Source organism: Rattus rattus, chromosome 5, assembly GCF_011064425.1.
Source record: "Rattus rattus isolate New Zealand chromosome 5, Rrattus_CSIRO_v1, whole genome shotgun sequence".
NCBI lineage: Eukaryota > Metazoa > Chordata > Mammalia > Rodentia > Muridae > Rattus > Rattus rattus.
Window position 1 is genome coordinate 132,686,665 of NC_046158.1, and position 23,379 is coordinate 132,710,043.

The following is a 23,379-nucleotide window of genomic DNA, read 5'->3' on the forward strand; positions in this document are numbered from 1 at the left end:
TAGCAGATGGGGGTAGGGGGAGGCCTTCAAGTCTATAATTCTCCTCATTCCTGACAGCTATCCCAAGCATTGATTCCTCCGAATCCACTCCTTTCCCTCCCTGATTCAGATTATAACTGTTCAGATTTCTTTTATAACAAGACCTGGTCTCATGTATCTCAGGCTGACCTTGATACTGCTGTGCGGCTAAGGATGACCTTGTCCTCCTGACCATCCTGATTGTGGGACTATACATGTGGGATAAGAATTGAATCCAGGACTTAATGCACTGTAGGCAGGTAGGCAAGCTTTCTGACAACTAAGTTCCCTTTGTTTTTATTTATAGGTCCACTCAGTTTGTACATTACTGACATGTATGTTCATATATGTTCCCAAGTATGTTCTTCAGAGTTCCTTGCTTTTAAAAATATTTCTCTTGGGTTGGGGATTTAGCTCAGTGGTAGAGCGCTTGCCTAGCAAGTGCAAGGCCCTGGGTTCCGTACCCAGCTCCAAAAAAAGAAAAAAAAATTTCTCTTATACTGTCCTTGTTTTTTTACTGACTTGTTTTTGTTTGTCATTTCTGAGCTTGATCTGTGACGAGTTTAATTAGAATAATACTTTATAGTGTATACTATCTTGTGTGACTGATGGTTGGTCTGTTGTACACTTGTATTTGGATGTTTCTTGTTGTGGTTTTGGCAAACTGTTGCACTGAATTCATGTCTCTCCGCACAAGTGTATATTAGCTTCTCTGTGGTGTATGTGTTTCCACAGTGAGACCGAGTGATCGCTGTTGTTCTAGACTGGTTTCCAAAGCAGCTGTCTGTATGCGCTCTCTCCCTAGCGGTGGGTCAGAATGCCTCTTGCTCTGCAGCTTGAGTACTGTGGATTGGAAATTGCTTGTTTTCCTTCCATTCTTATATTGATGTAATCAGTGTACAGTGAAATTAACCCTCTTTGTGTACAGGCATTCAGATCTGAAGAGTTTTTTTTTTAAATTCATTTGATTATCTTTGTATTTTAGTACAGTTTAAATGTATGCTGTTACAGTGTTGAGTGGAGTTGGCTCCAGGAAGTACTGCTGCTGCATGCTTGTCCATCCCCATTCAGTGGCGAATTGTATGAGATCACAAGCATGTGCAGCAGTAGTCCTTCCTACCTTAGTTAAGTTATAGAGCAGTCCCTTACCACTTTCATCCCCAGCATATAGCAACTACCGGTCCATAGTTTGCCCGTGCACTGCTGCTTTTTCAGAATATCATATAAATGGAGTCATGCGTTCTAAAATCTTTTGATCCCCCTGGTTACAGAAGGTTTTAAGCCACCATGTGGGTGCAAGGAACTGAACTTGGGTTGACAAGTTTTATCCCCCCCCCCCTTTTTTGAGACATGTTTCTTTGTATATAGCCTTGGCTGTTCTAGACCTTGTTCCATAGGCCAGTTCACCTCTGTCCTCCAAGTGCTGGCATTAAAGGTATACACTACCTCCTCTCACCTTGAAGCAAGTGTTTGTAACCACGGAACCATCTCTCCAGACCCTGCAGCCCTTTAAGTTATGTGTATGCATGTGTCTCTTTGTATACAAGAGTATCGGTACCCTTGGAGGTCAGAGGCATTGAATTCCCCTGGAGTTGAGAGCTCCCAAACACCAGCGCTAGGAATAGAACCAAGTTCTCTGGGAGAGCAGAAAGCAGGTTTAACTACTGGGCCATCTCTCCAGCTCTTGAACGCTGACTATTTTTTTCACTTTTTTTTTTTTTTTTTTTTTTTTGGTTCTTTTTTTTTTCGAGCTGGGGACCCAACCCAGGGCCTTGTGCTTCCTAGGTATCACCTTTATTTTTATTTTATGTGTATGACTGGTTTGCCTGTGTTATTTTTGCATGCAGTGACTTTAGAAGCCAAAAGAAGGCATTGGAATCATGACTACCATCCCCCAAGGCCCAACCCCAAGTTGCAAATGGTTGTCAGTCGCCTGCCATACACGTTCTTGGAATTGAACGTGGGTCCTCTAGGAGACCCAGTAGTACTCTTAACCATTGAGCCCTGCCTCTGGACTTTAATGTAGTTGTTATGATTGAATTTAAATCTACCCTGTTTATCTGTTTCCTAGGTAATTTGTTCTCTTGTCATGGTTAGCTTTTTAATTGTAGTTCTACATTTCTCAGAGCTTGCCTGATATTTTATAACTGTGAAGTTATCAAACAAAAGATATTCCCTATGTAATTTCATATAAAATGCAAGGTCCATGTAATACTTTTCCATTTAACTCCTTTTCAGTTGTGTGTGTGCGTGCATACATGCATGCATGTGTTTATTCATGTATACAAGCATGCTATAGCATGCACACTTAGGTTAGTAGACAGCTTGCAGGAGTTGATTCTCTTCGTCTACCACGTAGGTATTAGGGGACTCAGGTTCCCACGCTAGGTGGCAAGTGCTTTAATCTGCTGAGCCGTCTCCCTAGCCAAGACACTTTTAACTAAATAAGAAAATTCTAAGTCGAACGTTTTTTTCCTTTGAGCATTTCAAAGGTATTAATTCCCTGTCTCCTGATTTGCATGGTTCCTGATAGCAATCTACAGTGAATATTATAGTTGTTCTATTACACTGGTAAGATTTTTTTTTCATTTTAAAAACTGTAATCATTATTACTATGTATATGAGAAAGGAAGGAGTTTTTTAACACTGTGGTTATTTCCTGTCTTTCTGGACTGATATTCTGTGTGTATATTTATCAGCCAAACCCTAGGTTTGTTCCCAGGATCATAAGAAAATAAAATTTTCTGATAGCAATGACTCAGTGATAGTATCGATAAGCACCAAACCCTTGGTTTAATCTCTACCCCTGAGGGAAAAATTGTCAGTCCTTGAGTTGAAACACGCTGATCTCAGCAGATTCCCGCTGCCTCCGTAGTCCATTTGCTCCTCCTCTGTTGGCTTTGCTTTGTTCTTGTGAGCGTCCTTTATTAGGGGTCTATTTTTTTTTTTAAGATTTATTCATTTATTATATATAAGTACACTGTAGCTGTCTTCAGACACACTAGAAGAGGGCATCAGATCTCTTTACAGATGGTTGTGAGCCACCATGTGGTTGCTGGGAATTGAACTCAGGACCTCTGCAAGAGCAGTCAGTGCTCTTGACCACTGAGCCATCTCTCCAGCCCTATTAGGGGTCTCTTGTGGTACAAACTATTTGGCGTATCCTAAGACCCCTGTTTTGGATTAATTTCATATGGACAGCTTCTTCCCCTTGATGGTATTTCATTGTTTAGTGATTTGGTTTTTGTTCTTGTTTCTTAGATGTTTTAAATTTAAATATGAGTATTTTGCAGGTATGTTTGTGCACCGTGAAGGTATAAAGTCTCATGGAACTTGGATCTGGACTTCAGATAGTGTTGACCTACTGTGCTGGTGCTAAGGGCCAACTCAGCTCCTCTAGAATGACATGAAAGTTGTCTAATTGTTGTTGGTTTTGTTTTTGTATTTTTGAGACAGAGTCTCATATTAGCTCTGGCTGTCCTGGAACTATGTGGATCAAGATGTCCAGGCTGGCCTCAAACTCAAACTACCTTCCAAGCGCTAGTAAAGGCATGCACCACCATACCTGGCTTAGAGCAGTTTTTAATGCTTGCTTTAAACATTTTTGTTTTTAGTGCTGTGAAGTTTGTTGTAGTGTGTGTTTGAATAAATTACACTTGGGAGACCCACACCTTAGATTGTAGCTACTTTGTCTAAGGATCATGTTTTACCATGTCAGACTTGCCCATTCTGTCTTCCATACTTCTTGTGATGGTTAATCTTCATTGTCAGCTTGACTGGACTTAGGGTCATGTAGGAGACACACCTCTGGCTGTTCTGAGTATGTTTCTAGAGATTAGCTAAAGAGAGATGAGCCTGCATGTGATGTGCACGTCACCATGCTGTAGGCTGGGGCCCTGGAAAGAGTAGGAGGAGAAAAGAGAATGTTGAGCGTCACCATTGCATTCTTTCTGCTCTCTGCTCAGCCTCCCCGGCTGCTGTTGTCCACCGTGAGTCTAGACTCTGTAAACAGGAGCCAGAATACTGTTTAAACTTTGTTCACGTCAGGAATGCTAACTTAATACACTGTTTTCTCCTACTGCTATCTATGTCTTCTTTCCTACCCTTGTTCTATGTGTCTTCCTCTCCCCTTCAGGATGATACTGAACTCTAGATCTTCCTGTGCCTGCATGCAGAGTGTTATTCCTGGCAGAGATCACCATACCCAGCCTTTTTATTTTATTATTTTTATTTATTTTATTTTGACTGTGTTTTGTGACAGAGCCTTAGGTAGCTTTAGCTGGTCTAAACTTGCTGTGTAGCCAAGAATGACCTTGAGCTTCTACTTTTCAAGTGCTGGGATTTACAAGCAGGGCACTACCATGTTCACCCTGTTCTTTTTGTATTATAGTCTGTGAGGTTTTTTCTTTTGTATGTTTGTAACAGTGTCTTACTGTTTCCCTAGTTGGTTTTATGTTGACTAGGCTGGCCTCAAACTCCAAAATCTCTATACCTTCAGTGTGTTGAGATTACAGGTCTGTACCACCATTCCCCATTTTATATGATGGCTGGGGTTCAAACCCAGGTTACTGTGCATTTTAAGCAAACACTTATCAGTTGAATTGCGTCTGTAACTGGGGTTTGTTTTTCTGAGTGAGAGCTTTTCACTAGGATAGAGCCTGTCTGGTTTGTTTGTCCTCCAGCTGCCTTTCAGCTAGGCTCTTATATCATCTTCCTGAACTACTTGGGTAGAGCAACCTTAGTTAGAATCCATACTTTTGAAATAGAAGTTCAGTTTTTGAGGTTTTTTTTTTTTTTTTTTTTTTTTTTAAGATTTATTTATTCGGGCTGGGGATTTAGCTCAGTGGTGGCGCTTACCTAGGAAGCGCAAGGCCCTGGGTTGGTCCCAGCTCCAAAAAAAAAAGAACCAAAAAAAAAAAAAAAAAAGATTTATTTATTCATTTATATATGTGAGTACACTGTTGTTGTCTTCAGACACACCTGAAGAGGGCATCAGGTCTCATTACAGGCGGTTGTGAGCTACCATGTGGTTGCTAAGAATTGACCTCTGGTAAAGCAGTCAGTGCTCTAACTGCTGAGCCATCTCTCCAGCTGGAGGAGATTCTTTGAACCCTGACTTCTAACATCTAACAACTTTTTGCAGACTGTAGATTGGGCTGTTAGGTTTGTGTGTGTGTGTGTGTGTGTGTGTGTGTGTGTGAGAATATGATATGAATGAAGTATATGTATGTGTGTTTTACTAGTCTGTCTGTACTGCATGTGTGCTTGGTGCCCTCAGGCCAAAAAAAATTTCCGACCTTTTCAGACCATAGTTACAGACAGTTGTGAGCACTGTGTGGTTGCTGGGAATTGAACTTGAGTACTGGAAGTGTATCCAATGCTCTTAAACTGTTGAGCTGTCTCTCTAGCCCCCGTGACTTCTGATATTATATACATCCAGTTCATTTCAATTTGTCTCATTCTCTTTTGGCATTAGGGTAGCTCCCCACCTCCAGAACCCTCTGGCTTTATTAGCTCTTAGTTGGCTTTGGGTGGCTTCTTTGTTTTTATCATTACGGAATTTTTCCCTTGCTTTTGGGCCTGCCCATTTTTTGTGTTTGGAATATAGGAAACTTTATGTTGGGCCTGTCTGCTATATTCAGTGGATGGTCTGTTCCACATTTGTTCATATTTTGTAAAACTGGTATAACTCACTGAGGCAGGAAAGTTTCTTACAGTCCAGCATGGCCTGGTGGGGACAGATTGACAGCAGGTATGGACCTCCATGAGTGTTGATGGTTGCCATGGGCTTAAGGCTTTTTGGTAGAATAATGTACATATTTTCTCCGTCCTCTAAGGAATGTCTTCCCTGTTAACAATAATGACTCCTTGATAATCTGAGATAGCATGAGTCTGAGATGCGAAGGTGTGGCTGATGTCTCAGCAAAATGGTAAAAACTGGGACGTTCAGGACAGCCCTTAAGGCTGTGGAAAAGAACTCTAAATACATGAATTCAAAAATAAATAATTTCTCAACTATTCGGAAAATAAGGATGCAATATGAATTATGAGGGAATACATGAATCTAAAGCAACAAAGGCAGCTGCATTAATGAGTCAGATTGTCAGAAAGATACAAAGGCAGGCAGATTCCTGAGTTGAGGATCAGTCTGAGACAGAGCAAGGTTAGGCCCAAGTGTGGTAGAAATGGTAATTTCAGAATGGGGTCCCAACCAGCTGGTTTAGCCTCTGTGCTTAACAGAGGCAGGCAGATCTCTGAGTGCTTTTGCAATGTTAAAAGGAAATGCGTGCTTGCTGTCCCCTAAGAATTAAGGGGCTGGGTCACTGGATGCTGATTCATGGAATAATAAAAAAGAAATCTGACGTGAATGACTGTATTGATATATAAAATAAAAGACTAGGTTTATGATCTGCAGGAGATAAGCTATCCAGAGAAAGTGTTTAGAACAGCAAGAGAGAACTGCTTGGAGAACTGTCTCGAGCAGAAAATAGAAAAAGCTGTCTAGAGATCTCAGAGAGAGCATGAAAGCACAACAGAGAGAAAGCCGTCTGGAAGCTGTCTCCAGCCACCTTGGACTCACAATTTGACTTCAAGTCATTTTGTTTCACCACTCCTAAACACCCCTTTCTCAGAACCCCTCTCCAAGCCAAGGCTGGTCCTTGGCAATTTCTGAGTTATCTTAGGGTCGTGAGCTGTAGGTGGCAGCATATTGCATGTAATGCTCCATCAGTGGTATCACCTACTCATGTGTTTGTCAGGTTTCTCTCACTGTAGTGAGATACTCAGTGTGCTGATAAAGACAAAATGCTATGACTTGGCAGGTAATGTATGAGAATCCAGGGATTTATTGAAAAGACAGTATGGGGGGTTGGGGATTTAGCTCAGTGGTAGAGCGTTTGCCTAGGAAGCGCAAGGCCCTGGGTTCGGTCCCCAGCTCCGAAAAAAAGAACCAAAAAAAAAAAGAAAAGAAAAAAAAGAAAAGACAGTATGGGATATGTACAGTGATCATGGGAGATAAGTGTGGTGGTATGTGCCTACAAATTAAGTGCTCAGATGGGCCAGCATAGATTATCCTCATTCTTTCGGCCTATGATAAGACATATCTTTGTATTTTGGCAGAGCAAAGCAACTTGGCTCATGCCTTCTATAGAAAAGAAATACAACATGGCTTCCATAGTCTCCAGGGCATGCCTCCAGTGTTCTCAAGCCTCTTACTAGAACATATTTTTGTTTCCTTCCCAATAGCACCAACACAAGGGATCAACCCTTTAACACTGCTGTTAGAGGGAGTCTTAAGTTCTCAACTGTGGTACGTAGCAATCCTGACTTTCTAATGTTTCCATGACAATATTGGAGTGATAAATTATAGCTCAAAATCTGTTTCTACTATTTCTCTTACATGTATATGTCTGCTTTGTCTACTTAGTTCAAACCAAGGTACCCCCCTATTTCCCATCCCACGTTTTTCAGGATCTTGCTAAGGCTGGGCTTAACTTGTGGTTCCTCTATTTCAGCCTTCTAAATGCTGAGATTACTGTGCCCACTCTCACCCTAGGTTTTTGGTGAAAATTCACAAATTATACTGTTTGTGATTTTTTTAAAGTTATATATATTTACATAATTAGTATTGTCATGTGTGCTAATCAGGACAGTTTATGAGAATCAGGTTTTTTCCTTCTATCCTGTGGGTCCCAGAGATCGAACTTGGGTCCTCAGGCCTGGCAACAGGAACTCTTAGTAAGCCAACACCTGGCCTTTATGTGTGTGTGTGTGTGTGTGTGTGTGTGTGTGTGTGTGTGTGTGTGTGTGTGTGTGTGTGATTTGGGTTTTTTTGTTGTTGTTGTTTTGTTTTGTTTTGTTTTTTGTTCTTTTGTCAGAGCCATGGGGTGAGTATTTTTATTAGGCACAACTTGGAGGAGAACCAGAAGTATATTTGCTGTTTGGTTCTGTTTTAAATGGAACTATTAATAAATTACATATGTAGTGGCTCTAGAGACTTTGTTTAGTCAAAAATTGACAGAATGGTTGGGCAGTGGTGGTGCATACCTTTAATCCCAGTAGAGGCAGGCAGATCCCTTGAGTTTGAGACAGCCAGGGCTACACGGAGGGACCCTGGTCCCCCACCCCACCCCCAAGCCAGAATGACACCCCACCCACCCCACCCCACCCCCCCCAGGCTGTGGACCGAGCTGTGGACCGGACCAGGGCCTTGCGCTTGCTAGGCAAGCTCTACCACTGAGCTAAATCCCCAACCCCAGAATGACTTTCTATGAATTACTTGTTTCTGAACCTCGGCCTATACAGTGGTTATTATAGCTGACAGTTAACTGAGCTGATTGGAATTGAACTCAGCTTTTCATGTAATGTCACTTAAAAAGACATTCAATTTGGAAATAGTTCTAAACTTGAAAAAATTGACACTTAACACATTAAATGATACGAAACAGAGTTTTAAGCCCATTTACCCAGATTAATCTATTAATATTTAGCTGTCGCTAGGATTGAATGTTCAAGCTTTTCAATTTGTTTCTACATCTACTGAGATATCTGATGATTTTAAAAATCAGTCTGAATGTCACCCTCTTTGTATTTCTGTGACAAAATTTACTTGATCGTGATGTTTCCTTATTTATATTGTTGGATTCAGTTGTCAGAATCTGTTAACAATTTCTATGTCCATCTTGTAAGACATACTGGTTTATATATCTTACGCATTTGTCTGATTCTCAAATAAGAATAGTAATACCATGCTAGTCTTATTGAAGAATTATTGGGAAGTATTGCTTCCTTTACTGTTTGGTAAAATTCACTAGTAAAGCTAGTGAACTCAGAGTGAGTCATTTACTTACTGTTTACAAGGTAGGTTCTCATGTAACCCAAGCTAGCCTAGAATTCACTTTGTAACTTAAGATGATACTGAATTTCTGATCATCCTGCCTTTACCTCCCAGTTGCTGTAATTATAGGTGTATGCTACCATACTGGTTTTAGGTAGTTCTAGATATCAAAGTAGGGGCTTTTATTTTATGCATGTTAGGCAGGTACTCTGTAAACTGAGCTACAACTCTAACACATCTAAGCTTTTATTTTTAGACAGAGTCTTAACATTGTATCCTTGGTGGCTTCTAACTCAATATATAGATCAGCCTGGTATTTAACTTGAGACCCTGAAGATTTACTTAGAAATTTCCACCAAAGCTGGGCATGGTGGCGCATGCCTGTAACAACACTATTGGGAGAGTTGAAGGCCATTGTAAAGGTGTGTGTGATTACTAGGGGTGTTGCTGATCTGACTACTCAGGCTAATGCTAATGGTCTCTATTTTAGTGATCTTCTCACAGAAGTAGTAGTTGGTTTCATTTACTTTTTGTCTGGTTGACTTAATAGCATTTTTATTTCTTTGTTCTTTGGCTTGATTTGAATTTAGCTTGTTCTTTTCCCCTCTCCAGTGTTCTATGATGGGGATTTGGGTCATTTATTAACGATAGACAACATCTTTCTATGTTTCTTTGATTTCATCTAACTTATTTAGGAATGTGGTATTTAGTTTCCTAATACTTGGGGACTATCCAGAGCTCTTTTGTTGGGGACATGTAAGTACATTGTGGCATGTATGTTTTGAATCTTCTCAACTTTTTGAGGCTTGTTTATGGCTGGTAGTGTGTGTTCTTATAAGTGCCTCATAGGCACCTATATGTGTGTGCCACTGTTACGGTGTTCACATAGTGATGAATGGGTCTGTTCGTTTTGTTTGTTTGTCTTTTGGCCAGCAATGGGGGGTTGTACTTGCTGAGTAGATTTTGAAATTTGCTTATAATACACATAAATATTTTTTGACAAATTTGTCAATTTGAAATGATTGCCTTTGTATCTGGCAATGGTGTTTGATCTAAAATATATGTTTGTATATAGTGTATATGTGTGCACACACATTTATGAGCATTGTCAGACAGAGGTCAATGTTGTGGGTATCTTAAATGTAAGTAGTAGTGGAGGTCCAGGATGGGCATTTTTAGGTTTTTGGCCTCTTACTCATGAAATTGAAATGAAGGGCTCACACAGATTTACAAAAGAAGCAAGATAATTTTATTGGGAGGAAAATTGTCACACAGATTTAAGACAAAGATGTTATCAGGATTGATGACGTTATCAGGATTGATAGCAGACCATGAGTGAAAGCATCAGTGGCTTAGGTGATTGGGGCTTTCTTTTATGGGGCCCAAGAACAGGGGGAGGGCAGTACTAAGGAGTGAAGTATGAATAGTTATCTTTTGAATGATAAATTATATAATTCTCTACTGTGCTCCTCGTCCTCTAATCATACGCACACCCAGTTATGCATAGTTGTGAGAATGTGTACATAGGGATTCTCACTGAAAGGTCACTAATGGACATGATTTGCCTTACTGTGCACACACCAAAAAGTAGTTCAGGCCAGACTGGCATTTCTATTCTTCGTACTCAAGTATTTGGGAATGCACTTGATTAGAAACTGTCCATATGTGTGTGTGAAAACTTTAGTATTGTTTAGAGGTGGAAGTTGTACGGGTAGCCCATTGAAGATGGAGGGCTGAAGGGTTCTGAGGATGTGGGTATTTTGCTTAGAGAGGGGTATATGTGGGTGAAGGAACTAGGCTGTCAAGTGCATTATTGTTAGGAGAATGTGCATAAACAAATCAAATGCGCTAATTTCATGATTACGTAATTTCAGTACATGTCCACATTAGCTTTAGAACCTACTGCTCACAGACTGGTTAGAATGGCTCACCAGCTAGTTCCAAGGATCTGCCTGTTACCAGCTACACTGGGCTCTAGTTACAGATGCATACGACTATACCAGGCTTTTTCTTAGGGCTGGGGGCACCAAATGAAGGTTTTCTTGCTTGTGCACTGGGCAGTTTGCCAAGTGAGCCATCTCCACTGACTTCCAATCTACACCTTTTCCTATAAGCATGGAAGCTTTTCAAGTGTTTACCTGGAATGTATTTTTCTATCCATTTACTTTGTGTACAGTGAATTTACAGATACCATGTTTTGTTACAATTTGTTTTACTCAATTTTTTTTTTGACAGTTGTGTGGTTTTTTTTTTTTTTTTTTTTTTTTTTTTTTTTTAACAAGACGAGGTCTCATGTAATTCAGGCTGTTTTCAAACTTGCTGTGTAGTTGAGAATGACCTTCTGCCTCCAAAGTACAGAGACTGACAGTTTTACTTTTTTCTTTTTCTAAAAAATTTATGTCGATGTTTGTGTGTCTGTGTATATGCCACATATATGCAGGTGCTGACAAATGTCACAGGAGGTGTCAGTCCTCTGGAGCTGGAGTTAAAGGCAGTTGTGAGCCATCTGATAGTGGTGCTGGGAACTGGACTCAACCTCCAGAGGACCAGCATGTACTCCTAACAGCTAGTAAAATCTTTGTTTGCCCAAGAACAACATTTCATATGTTCTTTTTTACTTGTATGTAGCTTTCTGGTATCCTTTTCTTTCTGCAGAGGACTTTTTATTTTGTTACAGTATAGATCTATAGGTATATTTTTAAGCTTTGGGTATTTGAAAAAAAATGTTTTCCCCTATAGGCTGTCTTTGCTTGATAGAGAATTTTTTATGTAGACTTTTTTTTTTTTTTTTTTAAAAGACTTTTTTCACTGTGGCTTCCATGATCTATGATGAGAAATCTTGTTTTAATTGTTCTCAATGAGTAACATCTTTTTGGCCTTCCTAGTTAATGTTAAGATTTAAAAATAAAAAAAATAGGATTCACCATTAAAGACTATTTGCTGCTCTTGTAGAGGACTAAGGTTGAGTTCCATTACCCACATGGTAGTTCATAGCCATCTGTAACTCCAGTTGCAGGAGACATGACACCCTTTCTTATCCTTTGTGGGCACCATGTATATATGCATGGGGCACAGACATACATGCAGATAACATACTCATACACATAAAATTATAGAATTTTAAAGTATGTGTGTGGGCAGATTGCTTGGTGCTGGTACATGTATGCCACTTTGCATGTTGTAAGTTAGAGGCAACTTGAGGGGCTTGGCTCTCTCCATCCTGTGAGTTCCGGGATGGAGCTCAGGCTGTACTGCTCAGTGGCAGATGCCTTTTTATGGAGGCTCAGCTACTTTGCTCCACCCCACAAGATTTTCTTATTTATTTTTAACAATCCGATTGTGATGCAGCCTAGCACAGTTTGCTTCCCTATTTCTTGGTGTAGATTTTGTTTCCCTGCTCGAATGACATTGGTTAATTCTTGAGATTCTGTATCCACTCCTCCTCCATTTGGAGATTTAATTACTTATATGTTGGCTGTTTGAAATTGTCCCACAATTCCTTGATTTCCTACAATTTTGCTTTAAACTTTTTTTTTTTTTCCTATTTTGGACTGTTCCTGCTGATAACTTTTTTTTCTAGTAGTGTTAAATCTGTTAACTCCATCCATGTCTGTTTTACTACTTTACCCAGAGGTATTCAGGTACACTTATGCCTATAGAGGCCAAAGAAGGACTTTGGGTTTCTTCTCTCTGGTGCCATCCTCACCCCTTGCACCAAACCATACCCTTGACCTAGAGCTCAACAAGTGAAACTTGCCTGGCTGGCCAGTGAGTCCCAGGGGTCTACCTCTCTTCCTGTCCCCAGAACTGAGGTCTGAAGTGCATGCCGACTTGCCTAGGTTTATGGTTTGCTCAGTTTTGCGACAAGGTCTCCATGTATCTCTGCTGGCCTGGAAGTCTACATGTAGATAAATCAGGCTGACCTCTAACTCAAGACACCTGCCTTCAGTTAGCTCAGAGTTTAAAGGTGTGTCCTGGGAGGGTAGTTGTGTGTTTTATTTGTCTCTTTTAATTTGTGTCCTTGTGATAGAATTCAGGCCTTTATTGACTTCGCTGTCCCCAAATCCCCAGTTTTTAAAAAAAATAAAACACTTTTTCTCCCAGAAATTCAGTTTATTCTTTACCTGTCTCTTTTTAATGGGTCAGTGATGAACACCTGAAATACAGTTATGGTTGTACTGCTTCCTCCTCTCCTCCCACCTTACTTTCTTTGGCACCAGGGGTAATATAGGTGGGGTGGGACCTCCTAGGCTGGCCTCTAAGTCACTACATGTTAAGAATGACCTTGAGCTTCCAGTTTTTCTGCCTCTTTATGTAGAGTACTGGGATTTTAAACTTGTGCTGCCCTGGCTAATTTATATGGTGCTGATAAGTAAACCCAGGGCTTTGTGTGCTAGGCAACTTTGCCATCTTAACCTGCATTCCAGCCCTAAAATTGTGTTGGATTCTTTTTTCAGTGTATTTGATAAGGAATTTTACCGTCAGTTTAAAATTGTCAGTTCTGCTGTTTCCGTAGTACTCTTTGCATTTGCTTCTCTGTAGTGAAACCAAATTACTTTTATGTCTTGCTAAAACTACACAAAGTCTGTTAAAGTCTGTTCATCAGTGTAACTTTGAAACATCTGTACAAGGAAAGATGACCTCAGAATGTTGGCTGTGCTGTAGGATTGATGGAGTCCATTGAAAAAATGCATTCACTAGTTGAAGCTTCATGTTTAATCTTTAGTTTTAAATTATGCTATCTGTGCCTTCTATTTTGGAATTATTGGTCCACTGGTAAAGTTATCTGGCCTGATGCTTGACTCCCTTGATTCTGTGTATATTAAAAGTTTTTGTGTGGGGTTGGAGAGATGGCTCAATGTTTAAGAGCCCCGAGTGCTTTTCCAGAGGCCTTGAGTTCAATTCCCAGCAACCACCTGGGAGTCGCTCACAACCATTTGTAATGGGGTCTGATGTCCTCTTCTCGTGTGTCTAAATACAGTAACAGTGTACTCATATACATACATACATACATACATACATACATACATACATACATACATCATTTAAAAACAAGTTTTTGTGTGTTTGCTATTAGCTTCTCAGCCCTCGACCCTTTTGTTTAGGGGAGTTTTGTTTGGTTTTGGTGTGTATTTTGAGACAATTTTAGATATATGACTCAGATTAGTACAGGATTAAAGGTCCTAGTGATGGAGCACAGTATAGGTGCACACCACCACGCTTCACTTAGTGTTAGCTGTGCAGCAAGCGGTCCCAGAACTTAATGAATGTGTAGAACAACTGTTACTTTGTACTTATAGTTCTGTGGTTGCATGGTCTAGTTCCCTGTCAGCACAGATGATCTGGAAGCTAGATGTGTCAGAAGACTCTCTCAGATGATCTCTGATAAACCTTGTCCTTGTGTCATCTCTTTCCTTATGGGAGTGGGGGATTGGTGTAATTTGTGTTCAGCCGTAGGAGAAGCAAAGGTGAAGAGACTTTTCACATTTGATTTGACAGTAACCGAAAAATGTTTTTCTGAGTAGGCCTGATTCAGTTAGATGAGGGTCTGACGTTCAGAGATGGAAGATTGGAGCAAGTCTGCTGGCTTTGTAGATGCATGTTGGCATGTGTGAGGCCACGAGGCAAGGACTGTAACACTGGGAACAGAAAAGTCAAGTCTGTGCTGAAAGTCCTGGGAGTGACCTTAGTCCTACATAGAAAATTCTCTACAGTAACTGTGTCCATACATTTCAAGAGGTCCTGAGGGTCCTGGAAGGAAGTAAGCCCTACTGACGCCTGACTTGAACTTTGCACCCCTCAGCAGGAGCTCCAGCCATGCTTGTGCCCAAAATTCTCACTGAAATAAAAATGTATGTTTAGGCTACTGAGTCTGTGGTAATATGTCATGTTGGGTAGCATATAATAGCCCTCCTCCCTTGTATGCTGTTGACTGGAGCTATTGGGAGACTGCCACAGGAATCACTAAAAGGTTTCCAGTAGCAGCAAGAGAGCAAGCTCCAAAATGTAAGTACACCTTAAGCCTCTGTGTCACACATTGTAGTTCACAGCAACAGATAGTTTTGATCCCCGTATCTGGCAGTTCTCACTGTGGAGGTGAGGAGTTGAGAGATCTTTGCCGTGGAATAGGGATAGGCCAGCTATGCTAGAACATCCTTAGTGTGTAGTGCCTCTGCAAAAGGCGTTAGTTAGCGTCTGTTAGTCATGTCAACTCCAAAGAGCAGAAGACATTTCTCACTGAGGGGAATTGCAAAGTCATTTTATAGAATAGAACATTGTCAGAACCATTCTGATAATCTGCCATGTGGCTTTTGTCGCTCAGTGTGCTGGATGTGAGATTTATCTGTTGCTGTTGGATATAGTAAGTAGTTCACTGTCACTGGTTAGTAGGGTTCTGTTATAGTGACTTGACAGGCTCACTCATGGAGAACATCTGCGCTGTTACAAGGAAGATTCTATGACTATCTCTTTACCAGTCTTGTATGGAGCGTCCTTTTGTTTTTCCAAGAACAAAGTGGTATTAAGTGGCCAAGTTGTATGGTAGGGATACATGTGTATGTATGATGTATATGACTGTATATTTCTTTGTGTGTAAAGAAAGTATCTGGGGTTGGGGATTTAGCTCAGTGGTAGAGCACTTGCCTAGCAAGCGCAAGGCCCTGGGTTCGGTCCCCAGCTCCAAAAAAAAAAAAAAAAAAAAAAAAAGAAAGTATCTGTGTATGTGTGTGCAGCCAGAGTTCAGTGTTTTCAGCCATGGCTCTCTACCCCAATCTGGAACTCACTGCTTCATGTAGACCGATTGGTTAATGAGCTCCAGGAATCTCCACCTGTTTGTTCTGCCTCCCAAGCCAAGGGATTCAGATCTGCATTTTGTTTGTTCTGTTTTCACATGGGTGCTGGGAATCCAACCTGAGGTACACCTGCCTACAAAGCAAATGTTTACCTACTGAGCCATCTCTTCAGTCCCTACATCTAACTTAAAACTAAGTAAAAACGTTATTTTTGTAAGGGGAATCAGAAAGATAGCAGCATTCCTGTGTATTCTCTACACAGCTCTCTCCAATATAAATGTGGCCCAAAGAGTGTTCATTAATGATGCCTAAACATTTGTAGACCACAGTGTCTTCTTACAGTGTCGTAGGTTGGGCACCTCAGTTTTACACAATTGTAGTACCTTTAAAACTAAGAAATTCACACTGGTACATCACGGCTACTGCCAGAAGAGACTTAAGGAATCGGTCCATCTGCTTTTTCTGTTAAGAACACAGTGTTGGATGTAACACTGCATTCAGTTGTCTTGTTTCCTTATCTAAGAGATCTTGCCTATGAGTCACTCATACCCATAATTTACTAGTTATATGCCCTTTTATTTATAGCCTTGTAATACTCAAAACTTTTGGGTTCTTTTATGAGGCATGTCAGAGTGTCCTGGTGTGTTTGTGGGAGTCAGAAGACAACTTGACAGAGTCTCGTCTCGTCTCTATGGGACCTGGGAATTGAACTCAGGTTGCCAGGTTTGATTGGGAAGCGCCTCTACCTACTGAGTTACCTCACTGTCTCAGACTCTTCTTTAAATTTGCTCACATTGGGCTTTGTTTTATGATTCACTTGTAGACTGAGAGTGAAGGAAGGTGCACTCCTGAAATCCCAATTCTTCAAGCTAGCCTGGTATACATAGTGAAATCCACTCTGATACTGTTACCATGGAAACAAATGTAATCATGTCGTATGAGTGGGTTTTTTTGTTTTGTTTTGTTTTGTTTTTCCTTCAAATAGATTAGGTAGGTGCTAGGTAGATAGGAAGGTAGGTAGAGGTTGGGACTAGTGATAAGGTTAAGACTACATTCTATTGAGGGGACGGGAAGAAAAAAAAATACATTCTATTATTGCAGAGGACCTGAGTTAGGTCCCCAATACCCATTGACTGAAAAAGTACAGCTCCAAGGGATCTGACACCATACATAAACACACACGTAATTGAAAATAAAAATAACCTTTTTGTGGTGGTGGTGGTGGTGATTGATTGTGGGGGGGGTGTTGTTTGGTTTTTGTTTGTTTGTTTTTGTTTGGTTTGGTTTGGTTTTTGTTTTTTGTTTTTTTGAAGATAGGGTTTCTCTGTGTAGTTCTGGCTGTCCTGGAACTCTGTAGACCAGGATGGCCTCAAACAGATCTGCCTTCCTCTACCTCCCAAGTGTTGAGATCAAAGGTCTATGTCCAGCTTTTTCTTAGAATGATGATTTAGCCCTTAAATGGTGCCTAAACTCAGGTGTATTGCATGATTAATCCCAACTGAAAAGAAGACTGAGGCAGAAAGAAGGTTCAAAACCAGCTTGAGTTATATAGGGAGACCCTGTCTCAAAAACCAAGGGCTAAAGAAATGGCTTAGCAGTTAAAAGCACTTGTTACTCCTTCAGAGACCAGGGTTCATATCCCAGCATCCACATGGTAAATCCAGTTTTTTTTTTTTTTTTCTTTTTTTTTTTTGGAGCTGGGGACCGAACCCAGGGCCTTGGGCTTGCTAGGCAAGCGCTCTACCACTGAGCTAAATCCCCAACCCCGGTAAATCCAGTTTTAACTCCTAACTTCAAAGGATCTGTTGCCCTCTGCTCATTCCCTGCGTTGGGCACTATAGGAATATGATAGGTACACATGCAGACAAATGCCCGTACCACACACAATAAAAATATATCTTCTTCTTTAAGTTTCTGAGTGTAGGGAAACACAGGTGTCACTCTTGTTTTTTTCCTACTATTCCTAGCATTTGTGTCATTTCTGGGTTGGTTTCAATTCTATAAGGATAATTTTTTAAACATACATACATATCTTTATATGCCCAATGACTTTTTATTGGATGTCAGATGGTGCAGATTTACCTTTTTGGGTGTTATGTGTTAGTATCTCTAACGTTTAAGGAAGCCCCACTTTGTCATTGGGACGTTGGGGAGGTGGCTCACTCGCTGCTCCGTCTTGCAGGGCACTCAGGTTCCGTTCTTAGAGCCCAGATGGTGGCTCATGACCGCTTTTCATTTCACTTCTGTAGGGTTGGATTCCCTCTTCTGGCCTCTCAGGCAGCAGACGTGCATACAGTATACAAACCATACACACAAGCCAAACATTCATTAAATTTTTTAAATCTTCAAAAATCAAAAAGTAAAAGATTTGTTAAGTTATATGGAAACCGTGGCAGATTTTATAAGATCTCTCTGGCTAAGAAGCAGTGTGCTTGGTGCTCAGTTGTTAAGGTCAGGATTTCCCTTGCTTCCAAGGTTAGTTCCTTTTGTGAACCATGAGACTTGTTTTGACATTTCTGATCTGAGTAATGGACCACTATGCCAGGTCTTGTATAATGGCCAGTCACCTTTCTAACTTCTTTTGGCTTAAATGTAATCTCGGGTAGTTTCACTATACTTGTAGGTAGAACAGCAACACATTTGAGAGTTTTCCTCTGTAACTCTGCAGCTGTCTCCTGTGGTATCCTGTCCCACCAAGGCTGGCTACCTGAGTCTTTCTGCTATCCCAGCTGGTTTTTTCCAGTTAGGGCATCCAACACCCTTCTGCATAGTGCCTTTGAAAGTCTTTCCAGACAATAGTTAACAGTCAAACTCATGCCATGCCAAGATTTATCTTGGTTTTAGAAAATATGCTCATGTGATTATATCATGTGGCCAGACCTTTGTTTTTGAGAACTGTCATAGCCATAGCATGCAAAAAATACACAGACATTGCTTAATGCAGTGTAATATCAATTAGCTATACATTCTTGAGGACTTTTAAAAACCTATTGTGTTATTACTTTGCCTGTAAATTATGGTAATGTTACCAGGAATAAAAAAATGAATGAACTTAACCTCTATAAAACACTGGGTGTGGCAATGCCTACTTGTAATTCCAGTACTAGGGAGGCTGAGACTGACGAGTCCTTGGAGCTTGCTGACTACCTAGCCAGCCTAACCAAATGGGTAGCTTTAGATTTGGTGAGAGATGGTCTTGGCTTTAAAAAAAGGGGGGTGGGAGGTAGGGTGAAGTAGGGAGTAAGATGGCTTAGTGGGTTGGGTTATAAAAGTAGTTGCTACACAAACCTGATGACCTGAGATTTATTCCTGGAACCCACATGAAGGCAGAGAACAAACTTCCAAATGTCCTCTGACTGCTACGTTTTCCATGGCATGGATGTATATACATTCTTTGTATGCACATACATACACACACATATGCACAGGTGCAGGGTGAGGGAGAGGGAAATTAAAACAACAGTGGAGAGCAACACTAGCATCTACTTGTGCACATAAACATAAACTAAAAGACAAATATATTAGTATATTTATTGTTTAAGCCATCCTTCCACCTTCTGTTATTATTCTTATTGCTAACACTACCCCCAACATCCTTCAGTGCCCTCTTTTTAGCCTTCTTGGACTGTAGATGCAACTTTTATTCTCTGTAGTAATTGTCACCTGGAGATTGATTCACTGCTTCCATCTGCTAACCTAGGCCTAGTCCTGGAAGCTTCTAGTCTCAATACTATTTCATTTAAGCCTAGGATGTTTTCAGCTTCTGAGACTTGCTGCTGAATCCACTCACCCTTTCTGGCTCTTTCTGATTTCTTACTGGCTGGTTCAGTTCAGCTGTTGTGACTCATACTCCTCTCCAAGCTGACTGATTCAATCCGGCTTCTCCCTCGGCTTCTGGCTGAATTGCTCTGCTTGGCCCTCACACAAACTAGCAATCTGCTCTAATCTTCTGGCTCCTTCACATTCTCTGGCTCATTCTGTCTGTCTTCACCTGTGTCTAGCTTGTTCTCTCTCTGCAACCTGTCTCTGTACAACTGTCCCAGTAAAACTGTCTCTTTCTTTTTTTCTCTTGGCACTGTTCTCTTAAGTAGCCTCTCTTTTTCTCTCTGTTCTTATGAGAGTTGGGCATATACACTATTCTGTCAAGTCTTTCTCTGGTTTATCACTTTGTCTGCCTCTCAATTAGAGATCACTTTTGAACTTGGTGCTTCCTTCTACTAACTTACTTAACTGTTACGGATTAAAGGTTAAATGTATGTGCTAACAGTATGTCCATTCCAGCCAGAGTAGCTATGTTGCTGGATTAAAATCCCTCTATATTGGACTCCTAAACTGGATTGGCACTCCTCTTCCCTCATGGATGGATGGTCATTTCACCTGTTTAAGTTCTGTGCTCTATAAACAACCTTTTGGGACACACGTTTAGGCGTTGTCTTCCCTTTTTGGGCTCTGACTTCTGTAGCATGTCACATTCATACACATGATTGCTCTGTGCCACCTAGTAGAAGTGAAGACTACTAGATTGGAAGAAAAAATAGCAAGGGTTCTTAATTTAAATTTTGATTTATCTTTTTGGTTTTTGTTTGTGAAGTTGAAATTTATATACACTCATACACTCTGTTGTGTTGTACAGACTGAGATTGTGTTTTGACTGTGGCATTTAGGAAGACGTTAGATGGCCTCTTACTCTCTGCCTAACACAGGGTTTCTCACTGAGCTGGGAGCTAGGCTAGAAGCCAGCAAGCTCTAGCAATCTATTCTCTGCCCTGCTCTCCCATGCATGGGTTACAGGCGCACATTTGGGATTTCAACTCAGGTCCCCATGCTTACACAAGTGCTCTAACCCACTGAGCTATCTCCAGCCCAAGGCCTATTTTGCAAAATATGAATGATTATCTAAGTGCCACTATGTGTCCTATGGAGCGGTTATATAAACTTGCTACGTTATCATTCATATTGTGGAGTATTATGCAACTGAGAAGAAAATTACAAATCTGCCAATGCAATCATAATGTGACTTCCTAGAATATATTTTTAAAAACAAAAATGCGCTCTTGCTCTTACCCTCCTTCCCTTTGTCCCTTCTTTCCCAATTCCCCAACCCCCCTCCACGTGCTCATGGCTGGCCTCTACTCCTCTACTCTTTTATTTCTCTACTTCCCTTTCTCTTTTTCTGTCCTACTACCCTCTTAATCCCCCTCCCCATGCCCTGAATAAACTCTATTCTATACTTTAAAAAAATGCAGAGTATTGTCTATTATAGGCATTTCAGGGAGTGTATGACTAGGAACAGAGACAGAATGAAATAGATGGGTATATTATCATCGGTGCACAAAAACCATACTAGGAAAAGTAAGCAGTGCCATTCCATTCCTGGAGGGGTGGAATGAAGACTTGGAGTGAGATGGTGAAGGAGGGAAAGGACCAGTGACACTCGACTAAATACCCTAGGCTATGGTTTAGACTCTTGTGATTATCTGTTCTGTTTAAAAATAAAATATTGGCTGCTGTTGGTGCATGTCTTTAGTCCCAGCTGTTGGGAGGCAGGAGTAGGCAGGAGTTTGAGGCTGGCTGAGTTTCAGGACACCCAGGGCTACACAGAGAAACCCTGTGGCCAAAAAAAAAAAAAAAAAAAAAAAAAGATGGGGAATAAAAAAAACAAAATAGGTTACATTGAGAAGAGTCGAAGCCCAGTGTTCCCAGCAACTGTAAATTTCCCTGGCTGTATAGCCATCCTGCTGATTTTCTTCTTCCTCCTCCTTTCTTCCTCCCTCTCCCCCTCCCTCCCTCCTTTCCTTTTTTCCTTCCCAAGATTTGGGCCTCAGCCTGACTGTCATTTTCTTGTTTCCAGTATGGAGCTCTTGTAGGGGATGGCAGCACTCCTGTCTGCCCAGACTAAGGGGTTGCTTTCTCTGCGGCAGAACTTTCACGGCTGACCCAGGCACATTGGGGTCAGTTGGTTACTTTGTTGGTATTCACATAGCTGTTTTCTAAAGTATTAAATTTTTATTATTTTATGTTTATGAGTGTTTTGCCTGCACACACACATCTTTGTACTGCTTTTCATGCCTGCTGCCTATAGATGCTGAAAGATGGCGTCAGATCCCCTGGAGCTAGAGTTACAGACAGTTGTTGCATATGGGTGCTGGGAATCAAATCAGTCAGTGCTCCTAGCCATTGAGCCTTCTCCAACCCTCATGTGAAGGCTTCCTTTATCTTCATTTTGGAATTCTCTTCACTTCTCCTTTTCTTTCCTGAGCTCATACGATTCAGTTTGTTGTACTTTCTGTGCACATTCTCCATGTAGTTCATTTATACAGAGCACATGTGAATAGAGTTGCTTTTTGAGAAACAGGTATGTGGGAGGTGAGCTGCTATTTCACCTTTTTATTCTATATTCTACACTGTATTAGGAGTTTTGGATGAGTCCTAAAGTTTTACCTTTGCTTACTTTTTTTAAAGGTGAATTTTATTTTTAATTATGGGCCAATGTACATGAATGTGTTTACCAGGAGAAGCCAAAGGCTTCGGATCCCCTGCAGCTGGAGTTAGGAGAGTTGTGAGCCACCTGACTTGAGTGATCAGAGCTCTGCCCTCTGCTAAGCGCGGTATCCCTTACTAATGAGCAGTCTCTGTGCATCTTGATTTTACTCACATTTCATTCTCCAGAACTGCTTCAGAGAGGTGCCAGTGTGTGAAGTGTTCTCTGAATTTTGAAATTGTGTAATATAATACGACATATATCTTTTATTCATTAGAGTGGGCCGCTTGCCATAATAATAAAACCTGGAAACTTGGGTCTTCTCGTTTGGATACAGTTTTTTTCTGTTTTTTGTTTTGTTTGTTTTAGGTCCCAGGAATTGGACCAAGGTCATCAGGCCAGCCCCTAAGCTGTTTTCCTGGCCTTTGAGTACAATTTCTTGGTTTGTTTTTGTTTTTGTTTTCTTTCTGGGCCTTCTGTTTGTTTAAAACAAGACTTCTGTAACTAGTGCCTGTTTTTCTTTTTGGTCATTTCTTTTTAATTTTATGTTTTTAGACTTACTTCTTCTATGCGAGTAAGTGTTTGGCTCATCACCTGTATCTCATATACATCCTGAATTTGGAGCTATGCCTGGGTGTGACCTGCCGCGTGGGTGCTAGGACTGCCCAGGCCCCTGCAGGAACAGTCAGCTCTCTGACAGGCAGTGTGTGCTTCTGCTTCTCCATGGCAGCCTCCTGTGCTTGGGGTAGAGCTCTCAGAGAGTGTTTACTGTGGTGATTTATCCTCTTCCTTTCAGTTTCTCCTTCTGCTTGTTTAATTTTGGACGTCTTTCCTCTCACAGCTGTGCTTAAATATCTGCTAGTCCTTGGGGAGTCCTTCATACTGAGAGAACTGATGGTTTCTGTGCTGTGAGCATTGAGTGACCAGAATAAGTAGAAACCTACATGGTTTGAGGGGGCTCCCTAGTTATTTGTGCTTGAAGATGTGCTTTGTTAATTTTTTTCAAGAGGAAGAGCAATTTGGTACCTTGCTGCTCCTTGTCTACGTCTCCATCTCTGTCTCTGGTGTTGGGGATTGAACCTAGAGCCTTGGCATACCCCTCACCCCCGCCCCCTGTTCCTCTGCCTCAGCCTCTGTAGTAGCTGGGAATACAGGCTTAGGCTACTGGACCTGACAGTCCTTTGAATGCTTGGCAGTCAGCAAAGAACAGGTACGGTGTTTGGGGATCTCTGGAAGCCACCCTAGGAACATAG

At 41.1% G+C, this 23,379-nt stretch overlaps 1 protein-coding gene across 1 annotated transcript in view; it reads left to right on the plus strand.

Moving 5' to 3' along the window:
* The first annotated feature begins 268 nt into the window (after positions 1–268).
* LOC116902143 (polycomb group protein ASXL1) overlaps positions 269–23,379 on the plus strand; it is a 42,843-nt gene continuing 19,732 nt past the window's right edge. The window contains exons 1-2 of the mRNA XM_032904472.1: positions 269–278; positions 7,264–7,327. The gene's annotated coding sequence lies outside the window, so the exon portion shown is untranslated. The remainder of the gene's footprint in view (positions 279–7,263; positions 7,328–23,379) is intronic.